General features: G+C 44.5%; 1 protein-coding gene across 1 annotated transcript in view; it reads left to right on the top strand.

Moving 5' to 3' along the window:
* LOC129701953 (collagen alpha-6(IV) chain-like) overlaps positions 1 to 15,475 on the top strand; it is a 398,708-nt gene that overhangs the window by 101,531 nt on the left and 281,702 nt on the right.

Below are 15,475 nucleotides of genomic sequence, written 5' to 3'. Positions count from 1 at the left end.
TTGCTGCCCTTCTTGAATAAATGTGTTTAATAGCCTGATGGCTGTAGGGAAGTAGCTGTTCCTGATCCTGGACGTTACAGTTTTCAGGCTCCTGTACCTTCTTCCCAATGGCAGAGGTGAAATGAGCCTGTGGCAAGGGTGGTGCGGGTCTCTGATGATGCTGGCTGCCTTGTTGAACCAGAGGCAGGTATCAAAGTGGCTAGAAGAATTGAGACCATATCAATCACGGAAAGATAATTTAATTTCACAATAAGTGATTTGCCTCATTGTCCACAGCTTGCATTCATATTGGATGGTTAATGTAACATATCGTGATGGTTTGCAGTGATCTGTAAAAAAGTATTGGCACTTGTACAAATGTTTCATCAAGGTTAGGATGTTGTCTTTGAATAGCTGTTAGGCTTGCCTGTAAGTACTTGTTGCAGCAATTCAGTCAGGTATTGTAAAGGTTATGTATTTTTGTGGTTTCAATTCAATAAAGAAAGCTCATTTTCTCAAAGGAGAATTTGTGCCTTCGGGTTATAACATTTCTGCTGAATATACACTGGATGCTTGATTGAATCTAAGCAACAGTTCATCCCCTTCCCGCAACCACTGAACTAACTGAGAATGGCAAAGGAGATGGAGCTGTTTGGATGTCACAATCTTGGTCTGACAACTGGTTAGTGCTCTGGCACCAACGGAAGCTAAGGGATATTTGAACTGCCTGTGTGTCACAGTTAAACTTGCATAGAAATGACGATTTAGGGTTAGAAATTAGTCTGCATTACATTTCCAGCTTTAAGGTGCCATGTGCAACCTCCCTACCGTTGGTTTAAAAACTTTTTTTAAATCCTGAATGTTTGCAGGGCCAGTTCCAAAACTGTGGGATCCCTTGTGTTACTGTTACTCTTCTTCACGAGGGGTTGGTGAAATGTGTAAGAAGGAACTGCAGATTGAAACCAAAGATAGTCAAAACGAAAAAGCTGGAGTAACTCTGCGGGTCAGACAGCATCTCTGGAGAAAGGGAATAGATGACATTTGGGGACGTTTCAGTCTGAAGAAGGGTCTCGACCCGAAACGTCACCTATTCCTTTTCTCCAGAGATACTGCCTGACCCGCTGAGTTACTCCAGCTTTTTGTGTCAATTTCCAGTTATAGGTTAATGTTCCTGTACTGTTCTCACGGTCAAAGTCAGGGTCACCCTCACCCTCGGGAAGTTTCAGGATTCCTGTCTCTACAGAGGTGTACCAGTATGTTTCTGCTCACTGCTGCATTGCACATCAACTGAAGCTCTTGCAGGGAAGCAGGGGGGACTTCCTCATTTTATGCCACTTTTGCAAAGGCAGTTCGGTAGCATTGCAGGGCCCGCAAATGTACGAGCATTCATAGAGGGCATGGAGCCCCTCAGCATCCTATCATGAGTGCTATACTCTAGTCAGCTGATTTTTCTCAGGCCAAGAATTATTTAAGGAAGCAGGCACATTTGGAAAATAATCCAGAGCTCCATCTTCTGTGCCATCCTCCGGTTTCTTTACTTGTTTATAATGCGTAGAACATAGAACAGTACAGCACAGGAACTCAGTGCTTCAGTTAGATCAATCTAAGTACACCATTGGCCTTCCTCACGTACCAGACTACATGCATTGCCACTTTCAAGGAATTAATATATAGATAGCCTTACGAGAGAGAGTGCACACAGGACAAGTGACTGCAGTATCAGTGGGAGAGCACATTGGGACTGGGATCATAATTCTATTAATAATAAAATAATTTAAGAGAATGATAGGACTGGTCCACAAGTTAAGACCTTAACTTGAGTTATGGCCAAACTTGGTTGCATTTGGCAGGAACCTCCTGAGGTGGATTAGGTGAAACTAGTTGCAAGTAAAGGGACATCACCCAACAATCTTGGGCAAGTAGGGCTAGATTTGATGGACATGTTAGGCAGCATGAATGAGTCGGGGGCTGTTTCCATCCTGCATTACTCCATCACTCCATGATTCTGTAGCTCCTATATTCAGCTAGATCAAGATAAGTACATCATTGACCTCCATCACGTACCAGACTACATGCATTGCCACTTTCAGGGAATTATGTACTTATACCACAAGATATCTCTGTTCCACAACACTCCCGGGACTTTGCCATTCACTGTGTATGTCAAGCCCTGGTCTAACTTCTTAAAGTGCATCACTTCACACTTGTCTGCTATGGATTCTCTCTGCTACTGAAATGATTGCACTACTGTTTACAGTACATGAGGGGAAGGTTGCACTTGGATTGGGTGGAGTGGATGCAGACACTGCTATCTATGGTACATACATATCTGAGATGAAAAGCACCAGTGAATGGGCCAGTATAGAAATCATTTCTGGATATGTAGGGTCATTTAGATCTTGCAGGATGGCACTATTTGTTTCGCCACATGGAAATAGCAACAAGCTTCTCTTTGATCTGGTGTTTTGTTGGTTCACATGCTTGATCAATGGTGTTTCATCAGTAACGTTTTATTATTATTAATGTTTAGTGTTTTCTGAGTCATTCGTAACTGTCACTGTATGTCATGTTGTTACTTGTGGGCGGAGCACCAAGGAAAATTTCTTGCATGTGAATAATTGGCCAATAAACTTACTTACTTCCTTAAGGGCCTGTCCCACTTGCATGCGATTGCTTGCGTTTGGAGTGACCAAACGGAAGCGGAGCTCACGGGAAGTTTGCGCCAAGTATGCGCTACGTAGGTGTTAAGTTCGCGTGTTCAGCTGGGCAGGAGGCGGGCCGACTGAATTTGGGCGTCGGGTGGTGACGTCATCACGCAACGCCATGCCGGGCGGTGATGTCATTGCGCAACGCCATGCGCTAGGGGTACACCATCAAGACGCTGCTTATGCGTACAACCGCAATGCGCCTGCGTGCCGACAGACCGTTGGCGCGCGAAGGTTTCGGACACTGTCAGATTTTTCGGAGCCCCGCGCAATGTCGGGACCAGCCCCGTACAACTCTGCGCTTCTAAGTGGGATCGGCCCCACGCGGCCATACGGTGCCCGTACACCTCAAGCGACCACGCTGGGCGTGCCAAACGCATGCAATCGCATGCAAGTGGGACAGGCCCTATACTTATCATGAAGCCTTGTGCAAATTCTTTGCTTAACAAGTTGCCATGGTTACAGAACAATGTGCTTGAGAAACGAGTGAAGAAAATGCAAGCCCCGTGATTTGAATTTTAAGAATGAATGTTTCCAAGTTAAATAACTACTATTGGAGTGATTTTGTTTCTCTGGACAGCGGAGGTTTTCTGTTACAGTGAAGATGTACATTCAAGCTGGGGGTGGGAATGATGGTATGAGTGGAAATGTTATTTTATTCTCAGTTTAGAAACTGGTGTCATGCTTGCTTGTGGAGAAAGTGCTTGCTCAACATTTCTACAGAGAGGCTACCAGACTGGTACTTTTATTTTTAGACCCAACATATTCCCAACATAGTTTTAAAAAAATCTAATTTTAGATTATTACAAGGGTCTAAGAAAATAAATGGGTGCAAGAAAAGTTGATTCCATTGAAAGTGTTAAACTGGAGGCAAGTTTTGGTTAATAACTGTAATCTGCTCGAATGTAGTTGTTCGAAAAGGTGTGAGTTCCAGTTAAATCTATGAATGATAAAACTGTAAAATAAGATTAAAATTTCTGTTATTTTCTGCTATTCACTAACACCCCAAACACTACAATTAATGAGTTTGAGCGTCATAAGACAATAGACAATTGGTGCAGGAGCCGGCCATTTGGCCCTTTGAGCCAGTCATGAAATAGTATGGCACGGAAACAGGCCCTGTGGCCCACAAGACAGGTGGGGCGGTGCAGTAGGTGCAGCGGTAGAGTTGCTGCTTCACAGCGCCAGAGACTGGGGTTCGATCCTGACTGCGGGTTCTGTGTGTACAGAGATTGTACCTTCTCCCCGTGACCCGCGTGGGTTTCCTCCGAGATCTTCGGTTTTCTCCCACACTCAAAAGACGTACAGGTTTTTAGGTTAATTGCCTTGGTATGAATGTCATTTGTCCCTAGTGTGTGTGTGGAATAGTGTAAATGTGCGGGGATTGCTAGTAGGCGTGGTCTCGGTGGGCCGAATGGCCTGTTTCCGGGCTGTATCACAAAACTAAACGAAAACAAGGTGGGTTTTACCAACAGTCGAGTCATCGTCACCTCATTATTAATTTTGTTTTGATGGTTTCAGGTCTGTAGTCAGCCCACTCGCTTGGGAGAATGGCTTGGGGGAAGATTTAAACTGAGGTTAGGCAGAAGTTACTCCTCATCTCCTCAAACTCAACACCCCCCCCCCCCCCCCCCCCCCTCTCCAGTAGGCCACTCCATGAGTTTACTCTCTTGAGCTCGTGACAACATGAGTCTCCTCAATATTAAAATATCAGGGTCAGGCCTTGCAGTTTCTTCCCCTGTGCCATTTGAACTCCTGGTTCTATTCTGAGCATCCCTGCTCCCAGAAAATTGTCAGCATTCAAGGAAGGCTGTGTAAAGAATTGCATTTTTTAATTTCATGGCACTGAAGTCAAAGATATTCGACCCTGGTCAGTATAGTTAATAATCAAACCTACTGGCTTCATGCAGTGAAAGTGAAAGATATTGGGACAGCCCGACATTAACTGCTAACTATTTACTTTCTTCTCAGAGAGGAGGGTTAGCAAAATATATACAGTGGCTCAAAATCTTATAAAACAAAGTGGAGGATAATGGAAGCCGTCAGCTCAAGTGAAACGTGAAACAGTTTCAGGCCAGCGGTTCTTCACCTGGGGACATTGAGGGATTGAACGATCCATACTGATGCTGATCTAGAGGGTTTATGGTGAGGAGGGAGGGAAATATATTTCAGGTCAATGCTGAGGGAAGTTGTTGTGTTCTGGCTGTTGTAAATAACTGAAGCCTTACACTATGATAAAGGTCCAAAGACTTTATTAACAGTGACCTATGGAAGTAGATTATACATTCTTGGCAATAAATCAGCCGCCTACACTAGTTCTATGTTTTACTCATCCACTCTGTACACACTAGCAGCAAATTACAGAGGCAATTAACCTACAAATCCCCATGTCTTTGGGATGTGGGAGGAAACCGGAGCATCTGGAGGTTACTCACATGGTCGTAGGGAGAACATGAAAATCCCACATAGACAGCACCCGAGGTCAGGATCGAACCCGGGTCTCTGGTGCTGTGAGTCTGAAGCTCTTCCAGCTAATTCACCTGTTTATGTGCAGGTTGCTGGAGGAGGGAGGGAGGGAGGGAGGTGGAAGATTGTTCTTTCAAGGTGAGGGAGGAGGAGAGGTATTGCATGTCCACGATGTAGAATTGTGGAGGGATTGTGTGTGTGAAGAGTGTGGGGGAGGTGGAGGGAGTGGCGTTGGTGTATGTCCATATGGTTATATGTCCATGGTGATGGAGATGGATATGGTGAGAGAGATGTCGAGAGATTGTTCATCCACGTTGATAGATGACTTGTGTTGAGGCATTGTGTTTTCATGATGATGGAGATGTGGAGGCAGGGGGGGGGATTGTGTGATGATGAACCTGTTTAGTTTAGAGATACATCGCGGAAACACCGGGACCCACCGAGTCTGCACCGCCCAACGATTCTCATACATTAACACTATCCTTCACACACTAGGGATAATTTACATTTATACCAGGCCAATTAACCTACAAACCTGTACGTCTTTGGAGTGAGGGAGGAAAACGAAGATTACGGAGAAAACCCACGCAGGTCACGGGGAGAACGTGCAAACTCCATACAGACGGCAGCCGCAGTTGGGATCGAACCTGTGTCTCTGGTGCTGTAACCACTATAAGGCAGCAACTCTACCGCTGATCCACTGTGGTGCCCCTAACCAAAGAGATGAAGAGATGTTCTACATGCATGTTGATAGATGTGCGGCAGGATAATTGAGATATGGACAAATTATAAATCCATAGCCAGGGAGATGTAGATGGGTTGTAGATCCATGGGATGTAGGTGTTGAGGGGCTGTATGTCCATTGTGAGGGTAGCATAGGGAGTTAGTTACGAATCTGTTTCTCCATTGAGAGTGGATTAACATTTGACTATTTCAGTGATGCTGCCTGTATGGTGTAAAAGTCAGAAATAATTCTGTCCAAATCTGCCACCACATCGAATAGCGATTTCCCAACATTCTAGTGATCCTACCCATAAAGTGGCTCGGTGATGTTTCCATTACATCCACCTTGTAAAGAGGGGTGCGTGTTCATTCATGGCACTTGACTGGATAAGTCGTGCAGGTGAGGACTTTGATCAAACATGCATTAATGTGCGGATTGATTGGTTTTTCAAAGCACGCAGATTCAAGCCTTGTTCTAACAGGATAAGTTGTGCAGACATGGGGATATGTAAATCAGCATCTGCAGTTTCTTGTTTCTACATTTTGAGCATGGTTGAGGTTAGGAGTTTCCAATCAACGCCAACGAGTCAAGCAGTAGAGAATGGAAGACTGTGTATGTTTAATTTGAAGAAACTGGCCTCTTGATTCTGCAATGCTGGACCTGTTGAATACCTTCCAGCGTTTAAGAAGGAACTGCAGATGTTGGAAAATCGAAGGTAGACAAAAGTCTGAAGAAGGGTTTCAATCCGAAACCTTGCCTATTTCCTTCGATCCATAGATGATGCTGCACCCGCTGAGTTTCTCCAGCACTTTTATCTACCTTCGAATACCTTCCAACCTTCTGTGTCACTGCATAATATATTAGGGTACTAGGTAACATTTCCAGAATCAGCCCCCTTTGCATTTTGTGATCTGGCTCCCATTGCCATTGATAACACTACAAGGGAGTAATGGACAATGCTACGGAGAAGTGTTACCTGTCACTGGTTGATATGGTGGAGATCTTCAAAGAATTATAAAAAAATACTTTTGACTTTGAAGCATCATTAAATCCTACCATTTGTGTCCTGTCATTTTATTGTCCTTCATTTGATCAATGATCATGCTTAAGGCATTTTAATTATTTCTTGGAATCTGCCTAACAACACCATGTACACTAAAGATAATAACCACTTCCAAGCTGCTGTGTGGAAGTGATTTCTTTGACCACCATCAGCATGTGGTTGGGCGACAAACTTTGATTCTGTTGCTAGACACCTTAGTACATTTCACAATGTTAAGATGTGTGTTTATATTTGACGCTTTGCCCATCATCTTTGCCATAATGGTAATTATTAGCAGACAATAGGATAATTACCAACACTGAGTTCAATAGATAATAGGTGCAGGAGGAGGCCATTCAGCCCTCCGAGCCAGCACTGCCATTCAATGTGATCATGGCTGATCATCCACAATCAGTACCCCGTTCCTGCCTTCTCTCCATATCCCTCAACTCCGCTATCCCTAAGAACTCTATCTAACTCTCTCTTGAAAGTATCCAGAGAACCAGCCTCCACCGCCCTCTGAGACAGAGAATTCCACAGATTCACCACTCTCTGTGTGAAAATTAGAGTTCACCCTTTCATATTTGGCAGCCAAATTAGGACACAATAGTTCTGCAGTAACTCAGTGGGTCAGGCAGTGTTTCTGAAGAACGTGAAAGGGTGACATTTTGGGTGGGGACACATTCGTTGGAAGGGAGGGGTGTTCATAAGTTTGTAAGATATAGGAGTAGAATTAGGCCATTCGGCCCATCGCAGAGGGAGGGCCCACTCCCAGCTCTCTCTCTAATTGGTCTGAAGAACCCAACTCACAATGTCACCTATCCATGCTCTCCAGTGTTGCTGCCTGACCCGCTGAGTTACTCCAGCACTCTGTGAAACATCACCTATCCATGTTCTCCACAGATGCTGCCTGACCCGCTGAGCTACTCCAGCACCATGTGTAAAGATCCTTGTTTCTGCATTTATCAGGGCCTTCTAGTTTAAGGATCAGGGCATGGAAATGACTACGTTTCCATTGTAAGCGGGTTCTTGATGCTGACCCAACTGTGAGACACTGGGAAAGCGGAAGGAAACACACTGGAATACCCTGACTCACTCGGGTCATGCATCAAAGAATGACAGCTGAAGTAGGCTGGAAAAGATCCAGCACCTAGTAAGTCATAAATCAGCACGTTCAGATGTCCGAGGGGAGATGCAGGAGAGAGAAGCTACACGTTGCGTACATTCAGTGCAGTATGGCAGACAGACCCTCGCAGGGTTACGCTGGTCATGTCGCTGGTTCTTGTCCACTTCCACTTCACATTCTACCCTTGCTGGGGAACGAGTGCTCATACACACTCACGAGTCCCAGTGACAAATGTGTTGCATCCCACTTCCTCCGGATCACATTTCCTCAACATTGGCAGGCCTGACGCCAGGGCAGACATGACCTGCATGTGTCAAAGCTGATTAAAGTGCCCGAGTTTAGAGTGCTCCTCCCTGTGGAAATTGCAACTGCACCAGCCTCTCAGAACAGTGCAAGAGCATAAAGGTTCCACTGAAACTGCTTCCTCTTACTATAAACCCTGATAAATTGACCCACCTTTGGAAAATCGTTCTTTTCAGTGATCAATGTAATTAAATAAAAATAAACGTTCCATTAACTACAGTAGCCAAAGGCAACAGATGTAAGGGAGAATAATCAGAGTAACCTCTTCAAACAGTTTGAAAAATAATGCCCTGCAGATGTTAGTTATTAATCCTCTTGCAGCTTTCAGAAGGTTATTAGATAATTGTGTAAAGGAGAGAATATCGTAATAATAGAGGGAAGGTTTTAGGTGTGGCAATTAGTAATCACACTTTTACTCTTCTTTTCTACAATAAAAGGCATTGAGACCACATCTGGAGTATTGTGTACAGTTTTGGTCTCCTAATTTGCGGAAGGACATCCTTTTGATTGAGGCAGTGCAGCGTAGGTCCACGAGATTGATCCCTGGGATGGCAGGACTGTCATATGAGGAAAGATTGAAAAGACTAGGCTTGTATTCGCTGGAATTTAGAAATATGAGGGGGGATCTTATAGAAACATATAAAATTATAAAAGGACTGGACAAGCTTGATGCAGGAAAAATGTTCCCCATGTTGGGCGAGTCCAGAACCAGGGGCCACAGTCTTAGAATAAAAGGGAAGCCATTTAAGACTGAGGTGAGAAAAAACTTTTTCACCCTGAGAGTTGTGAATTTATGGAATTCCCTGCCACAGAGGCCAAGTCACTGGATGGATTTAAGAGAGAGTTTATATAAAGCTCTAGGGGCTAGTGGAATCAAGGGATATGGGGAGAAGGCAGGCACGGGTTATTGATTGGGGACGTTCAGCCATGATCACAATGAATGGCGCATTCGGCCCTTCGAGCCAGCACGGCTCAAAGGGCCAAATGGCCTCCTTCTGCACCTATTTTCTTTGTTTCTATGTTTAAGATTGTTGAGAGATTCAGATCAAGGTGTATAGACTGACTAGTTTCAAAGAAATATTCTTACACTTATTTAAAGCAAGGAGTTTTATTGTGAATAATGTTACCTTCCAGTTTTGAGTAATTTCTACATGATGTCAGTGGTGATGTAGTCGGATAACTTGAACCAAATTCATTTCTGGGTGGGAAACTCATGAGGCCAATTGTTTTAAAACTCTGCCCTGTATTATTTTCCAGTGAGGTCAACAGAGAATAAAATCACAGGGTGATAAAACAGCCTGCACTCAATCCCATCCACATGGAAGCAATACATTCATTGGCCCCAATTTTTATACCAAAGAACAAATTATTGTTAGGTTTTGCGAACTGGCAAAATGATGGTGGAAGATGTAGAACTGCAGATGCTTGTTTACAATAAAAGACACAAAGCGCTGGAGTAACTCAACAGGTCAGGCAGCAACTCTGGAAAGCATTGAAAGGTAATGTTACGGGCAAGGATGCTTCTTTGGAAGAAGCCAACCTGAAACGTCACCTATCCATGTTCTTCCGAGATGTTGCTTGGCCCGCTGAGTTACTCTGGCTTTTTGTGTCTATCTTCAGCTTAAACCAGCATCAGCAGTTCCTTCCAACACAAAGAGACTCTTGCTGTCTATGCCTCTCATTATTTTATATACTCTAGAGAAAACTATTCAAGTTGGTCCAGAACTCCTTCTAGTTCATTGTCGCTAATCCAGGCAAATCTCTTCCCAACCTTTCCATAGTCTCCACATCCTTCATGCAGTGCAACAACCAGACCTGCACATTCCAAATGTGACCCAACCAAAGGTTTATACAGTTGCAACATGCCCTCTCAACCTTTACACTCAGTGCCCTGACCAACAAGGGCAAGCATTCCACACGTCTTCATGCCACTATACCTGCATGTGTAGTGTAGGAAGGAACTGCAGATGCTGGTTTACACCGATGATAGACACAAAATGCTGGAGTTTGAAGAAGGATCTCGACCCGAATCGTCACCCGTTCCTTTTCTCCAGAGATGCTGTCTGACCCTGCAAGCGTTTTTTTGCCAGGTTGGGAAATATCAAACACTAGACGACACAGGTTTGTGATGGGAGAGGGAAAGCTTCATGGAGATTTACAATGCACGATTTTGACCGCGTGGCAGGTGCCAGGAACAGGCCACCTGGGGACGTGGTGGAAGCTGATACAGCAGTAACAATTCAGAGGCATTTTGTCAGACACATGATGAGTTATGCAATGGAGTGATACAAACCATGACCAGGCAGTTGTGCAGTACAAATTGAAATGATGATCAGCATAGACACTGTGGGTGATAGGGCCAGCTCCCATCTTCATCTCTTTTGTCCAAACTCTATTCTTACAATTTTCGGACGCAGAATATTTGAATCCACAGAAGCAACCATGTTCAGGAAAACAAATGTCATATCCCCAAATCCGTAATCCACACTTCAACCCATTCCCCGGTGCTGATGCATCAGGCTTGCGCGACACAAATGCCATGCAGTGGGAAACTGAAGGCTCAGGTGGAAGGCTGGTTTTGAAACCTTGCCCAGTGTAATTAACCACTGACATCATTCATTGCCACAGATGGCCGTGGAGGACAAGTCAGTTGATATTTTTATGGCGGAGGTTGACAGATTCTTGATTAGTGTGGGTGTCAGGGGTTATGGGGAGAAGGCAGGAGAATGGGGTTGAGAGGGAAAGAGGGATTATACATTTTGAGCCACATGTCTCAACGCTCTTGTAGCAGAATATAAATAGATATTTTATTATATTCTGCTGGAGAGTAAAGTGAGACATTGCTTTTTATATTGGGTGCCTGACATCATCTGTTTTTAAAATGACAGTTTCAGGAGAATCCATAACGATGACATTGCTTTGCATGTTTATCTGGCAGTTTAATTCGGACACCAGGATGAATGCAGCACAGGGAGATACAAAGCCTTAGATGCACTTTGCACAATTACATGAATATTGATTTCTCTAACTTCAAGTAACCCCTGTATCCCCCCCCTCTCTCCATCCCTCCCCCACCCGTCATCTGGAACTCTCTGCCACAGAGGGTAGTTGAGGCCAGTTCATTGGCTATATTTAAGAGGGAGTTAGATGTGGCCCTTGTGGCTAAGGGGATCAGAGGGTATGGAGAGAAGGCAGGTACGGGATACTGAGTTGGATGATCAGCCATGATCATATTGAATGGCGGTGCAGGCTCGAAGGGCCGAATGGCCTACTCCTGCACCTAATTTCTATGTTTCTATGTTTACCACCTTCAAAGTCATCTCATTGAGTCTCATTGTCTTTAACTCGTTTTCATCTAGCACACAGCTAACAACGGCCTGTTTCCTTTATCATCATTATCTTTCATTCATTTGTTCTATATCTCTCTATATCGCCGTCTATATCTCTTGTTTCCCTTTCCCCTGACTCTCAGTCTGAAGATGGGTCTCGACCTAATACGTCACCTATTCCTTCTCTCCTGAGATGCTGTCTGACCCGCTGAGTTACTCCAGCTTTTTGTATCTATCTCCAGTGCACTTGGCACGATCCATATCTATTGTGGGGTTTGCTACATTTACCCATTGGTGACGGGTCGTTTTTTCTAATTAATTAATTTTCTTTTCCCTTCTCCCTTTTTTCTTAATTATTTGTTATTAATTGAGAGGTATTCTTTCCCATGGTAGTCTTGCAGTTGCAGTTGGTTACAATGAATTACTGTTGTTTAAGGATGCTCTCCCTGTGTTACTTCTCTAATGACCCAAACCTTGAACAGATAGGGATCAGTGACTGTGCTTTTGGTTGGCTGACTGCCTGCCCTGTAACTGCCTGGTGCTTACAGACTTTGCAGCACACACTGGCCTGCGTTTCCAGCTTGACTCCCAGCGCTGTTGTTTCTCGGAACTGTCTGAAGTTGATCTGGAACCTTTGACCCTGAGATGAGCTTAAGAGGGCCCTCAGTAAAGTCTCTCTACGACACAGAACTCTGTGCACCGCAGTTAGTTCCCAGGCACACACGCTGCGAACTGCTACTGTCATATCATCAACTCGGTGAAAGGTGGCCCTTTGGTCTGCCCGAGACCTGCTGGTCTTCTGGTGCAAGGAGCAGTCCATGACTGCAGGCTGCAGTCTCTCCAGGCACACGCGCTGATGGACGCCATGGACCTTGCTGCAGCCGCCGCTGAGAGCAGATAAGTAAAGGCACAGCATTCATCACCCACTGAGGGGCTGGAACACCAGGAGCAGCTCTCAAACCGGCTGTGGACATTATGTAGGAGAAACATTGATGTCCCACCAATATAATGTAAATTCTATGCATGACTTGTACCCTGAATGGCAATGCATGGATGTGCGTAATCATATTTGCAACTTTTATGAAGAGGGTATACATTTGAAATGAAGCAAACGTGTTATTTTCACCGTTATTAAAGAGCTCAGGAGAGTGCGGTGCAGGAACAGGCCTGAGGGCCCACAATGTCCTCGTTGAATGTGATGCCAAACAGTGTTTTTGTTCCCACGTGCCTATCTAACAGCCTCTGATGCCACTACCCCTGGCACCATGTTCCAAGTACCCACCACACTCTGCATGATAAAAAGTCTTGCCATGCATATCGGTTTTAAAATTTGCTCCTCTCACCTTAAAGCGATGCCTTCTAGTAATCAGCTACATCAGCTAACTCTGTTCCCTTTTCTGCTCATCTAATGGAGCCTTCAGTCTTTGTCAATGAGACTTCACTCCTGTCTAACCTCTTAATCTGTAGTTTTGAAACGATCCACAACTTTGCAGCTCAAGCCTGAACTTGCACGAAGCCCTGTACTTGTGCCAAGCTTACGGTGGCTCCTGGTGAAGTAATGCCTCAGTTCTGAAATTGTTTTCAAACACCTCCAAGATCGTGCCCTCTCACCATGTCCTCCAACCTAATAAATCTCTGGTACATGGGCATTCCTCCAATTCTCAGCATCCGGATTTTAATCTCTCCTGTATTCACCTTGTCTTGACTGCCCTCAGCTGTGGAATTCCTTCCCGGAACCTGTTTGCCTCCCCACCTCGCTTTCCTCCTTTAAGTTCCTTAAAAAATTGCCTCTTACTCCAAAACATTTGATCATCCGCCCTGACTTGGTTAACGTCTAAATGGCCTGTCCCACCAGCATGCGACTGCAAGCGGCGAGCGTGACCTAATGTGGTCGCTAGATTTTCACATATTTATAATTTTTACTTTTACAGAAAGATTCTTAAAGTTTATGAAATAAAATGTATTAATTACATTAAGCAGTCAAGCCCATAATCACCTTAAGCAGCTTATATGATGACCAGGTGGGCCGAAGGGCCTGTTTCCATGCTATATCTCTAAACTAAACTAAATTAAAGATGCCACCAGCAAAGGAACGATATTTGTACTGTCACCTTTTTTGCCTACAAACAATGCACTGGTTACATCTATGTTACCATGATATTAGTTTAGTTTAGAGATACAGCACAGAAACAGACCCTTCGTCCCAGTGAGTTCAAGCTGGCCAGCGATCCCCACGCATTAACACTACCCTACACACACTAGGAACAATTTGCAATTATACCAAGCCGATTAACCTACAAACCTGTACGTCTTTGGAATGTGGGAGGAAACCGGAGCACCCGGACAACACCCACGCATGCCACAGCGACAACGTACAAAGTCTGTACAGACAGCTCCCGTAGTCAGGATCAACCCAGGGGGTCTCTGACGCTGCAAGGCAGCAACTCTATCACTGTGCCATATTGAGTTGCAACTTTCAAAACCAATGTTTGTTGCTAGTTTTTCCTTGCTAATGCCATGTGTTGAAGACAGTGGAGTAAAGTGCAAAATGCAGACAAGGTTCTAGACAACAAAGATGCCATTGAACTATTTCTGACTCTGCTGGGCCAACAATTCTAGGAAACGTGTGCTAAGTCCTCACCAAAGTAGGTCAGAAAGTGCAGACTGGTACACGAGAGCCCTCTTGCTGTAATCCTCAGTCTGCCGTGGCACCATGCCCTTAAAGGAGTAAAGATTTTTAGTGTTAAAAGTTATACCGCCCATGCAATTGCTTTCACGCCCTGAGCCAGTCAAGGCCTCTGAGTTGTATTGGCAACATGTTTAGCGGTCTTGATTTTATTAATGAAAGATACTGAGAGATAAGTACTGCTCCTAAATGGTGTGGAATGACCAATAATTGGGGAGAATAATGTTGGCACATTTATATTACAGGCTAGAAATTGTCACTTATTTTGGGGATATAACAATTGAAATTGAAATGTAAAACCCCACCTGTGGGAAATAAGTTCCGTCAGGTGTAGAGGTCAGGATAGGTATTAAGAGGCAGGACAGTAAAAGTCCCCATAGCGTGGCTTGCCAAATAAACATAGAAACATAGAAAATGAGGAGGCCATTCGGCCCTTCGAGCCAGCACTGCCATTCATTGTGACAATGGCTGATCGTCCCCCATCAATAACCCGTGCCTGCCTTCTCCCCATATCCCTTGATTCCACTAGCCCCTAGAGCTCTATCTAACTCTCTCTTAAATCTATCCAGTGACTTGGCCTCCTTTGCCCTCTGTGGCAGGGAATTCCATAAATTCACAACTCTGGGTGAAAAGGTTTTTTCTCAACTCAGTCTTAAATGGCCTCCCCTTTATTCTAAGACTGTGGCCCCTGGTTCTGGGCTTGCCCCACCATTGGGAACATTTTTCCTGCTTCTAGCCTGTCCAGTCCTTTTATAATTTTATATGTTTCTAACTTTTTCTTATTGATTTATGATCCTGTACATTCGGACACCAAGACAGTGCAGCTGCTGGAAATCTAAACTGAAAACAGGAAATGCAAGAAGTGCTCATCTGGCCAGGTCAAATCAAACAGAGAGAGAGAGAGAGAGAACAGAGCTTATACGTCAACTTAATAATCTTCCATCAGAACATTTCTCAGCTCTGATAAGAAGTCCCTGATCAGAAATGATAACTGTTCTGCTAAAGTTGTTTGACTTGTTGAGTAGTTTATTTAGTTTAGTTTAGTTTAGAGATACAGCGCAGAAACAGACCCTTCAGCCCACCGAAACCGCACCAACCAGCGATCCCCGCACATT

The sequence above is a fragment of the Leucoraja erinacea genome, chromosome 12, assembly GCF_028641065.1.
Source record: "Leucoraja erinacea ecotype New England chromosome 12, Leri_hhj_1, whole genome shotgun sequence".
Classification (NCBI taxonomy): domain Eukaryota; kingdom Metazoa; phylum Chordata; class Chondrichthyes; order Rajiformes; family Rajidae; genus Leucoraja; species Leucoraja erinaceus.
The sequence above is the reverse complement of the archived record's forward strand: the minus strand, read 5'-3'. Positions and strand labels throughout refer to the sequence as shown.